The sequence below is a fragment of the Echinops telfairi genome, unplaced genomic scaffold, assembly GCF_000313985.2.
Source record: "Echinops telfairi isolate 266 unplaced genomic scaffold, ASM31398v2 ScPeMD7_7458;HRSCAF=8496, whole genome shotgun sequence".
Classification (NCBI taxonomy): Eukaryota; Metazoa; Chordata; class Mammalia; order Afrosoricida; family Tenrecidae; genus Echinops; species Echinops telfairi.
The window spans coordinates 2,266,295-2,268,037 of record NW_022111358.1 but is presented as its reverse complement, the minus strand read 5'-3'; the positions used below and the strand labels follow the sequence as shown (position 1 = coordinate 2,268,037).

The window sequence follows — 1,743 nt, the reverse complement described above, 5'->3', positions numbered from 1 at the left end:
CTGGCAACCTGTCTCTGTCCTTGGTGATGGGCATCCCCGTGTGCTCGGGGGTCCTAGCCCCATCCGGGGGCAGGGTGTACAGAGAATCTGACAGCTGGTCCCCAGGCAGCCTGGTGCTTAACCTTGGAGCGGGAATGGAGAGCCGGCTGTTTGTGTTTCCACGAATGAGAGGGGACAGCTGGTCTGCAGATAGCAGGCTGGGCGAGCCTGGGGTTGCCTTGGCCACCAGCTTTAAGCAAACAGCCAGGGCCAGAGTCCCCGCCCCCCTGAGCGGTGATGAGGAGGCGGAAGGAGGATGGAGAGGTACCTGGCGGGGCCATGCAGAGCCACCTGAGAGCAGATGTCCCACCCGGGCTGTGGGGAGGCAGCAGGGTGGAAAGCTGCTCCGAGATTCAGGGCCGAGAGCACCTCTCCGTCAGCAGACCTCCTTCTGAGATTGCCGCTTCCTCCAGCAGATGAGAAGGGGTGGGCCGCTGTTCCTCCCGAGGCTTCCCCACTGACTCCCTGGAGACTCACCAGCAGCTCTCAGGTGTGTGCTAACAGCAAATTTCCTTTGCGGACCAACTTTCCATTCTGTTTGCGGGGGGGACAGAGACGGCGACATTGCAGAAACAGAAGCAGGCTTGATTTTGTGTATTCAGGACAAAACCCCATGTGGCCCTAGCCCCTCCCTCCTGCCCCCAGCCAGGTAGGTGCCTGGATGCCCCCAGGAGGACATGGGTGTTTCCTGAGCAGAGTGCCCAGAAAGCACAGACACCTGTTTTGCCCCAAGGACTTGATTCTATCCTGATGACCTTGGGACAACTTCTAATTCCAGTTCCGTAAACACCCCCTGTCCCGTCCCAATAGCCCACCTTTCTGATGAAGCTTGTGGAAACCCTTCTCAAAATTTTTGTTTTAAATGCATACACAGGATTGCAGAGAAAACCAATTATACTGACATCTAGCTACCGGAATACTAAAAAGAATAAGCCTGTGATGTAGTAATAGATGAGCTTCTGTTTTGAAGCGCGAAGCAGCAGTCTTACAGTAGGCCTGATGGCTGTCATTTTTGTGGTGATACTTTTCTTGGGGCTCTTACATCTCATCACAGTCCATACTTTCCTCCATTGTGTCAAGCACATTTGTACATAAGTTGCCATCATCCTTTTCAAAGCATTTTTTTCTACTTGAGCCCTTGATATCAGCTCCTCGTTTTCCCCCTCCCTCCCCCATCCTCCCTCTCTCATGAACCCTTGATAAGTTATAGATGATTATTTTCATATCTTATAGCATCCTCTGTCACCTTTCACCCACTTTTCTGTTGTTCGTCCCCCTGGGAGGGGGTTATAGTTGATCCTTGTGATTGATTCCGCCCACCTTCTCCCTTATCCTCCTGGTACCTCTATTCTCATTGTTGACCCTGAGCGGTTTATCTATCCTGGATTCCCTGTGTTGCCAGCTCTTATCTGTAGCAGTGTGCATGTTCTGGTCTAATCAGGTTTGTAAGGTAGAGTTGAGGTCATGATAGTGGGGGAGAGGAAACATCAAAGAACTAGAGGAAAGTTATGTGTTTCGTCAGTGCTATACTGCACCCCGAGTGGCTCATCTCTTCTTTGTGACCCTTCTGTGAGCTGATGTCCAATTGTCTACAGACGGGCTTTGGGTCTCTACTCCGCGGTCCCTCTCATTCACATTGATTTGATTTTTTGTTCTGGGTCTTAGCTGCTTAATGACTGATCCCTTCAGCACCTCGTGATCACA

General features: G+C 51.7%; 1 protein-coding gene across 2 annotated transcripts in view; it reads left to right on the top strand.

Annotated features, from left to right (window-relative positions):
* RPH3AL (rabphilin 3A like (without C2 domains)) overlaps nt 1-1,743 on the top strand; it is a 133,213-nt gene that overhangs the window by 11,732 nt on the left and 119,738 nt on the right. The window contains exon 1 of one of the 2 annotated variants that reach the window (XM_045299698.1): nt 467-529. The exons of the other annotated variant lie outside the window; for it this stretch is intronic. The gene's annotated coding sequence lies outside the window, so the exon portion shown is untranslated. Of the gene's footprint in view, nt 1-466; nt 530-1,743 lie in introns of those variants that run through there. 2 annotated transcript variants of the gene reach the window in all.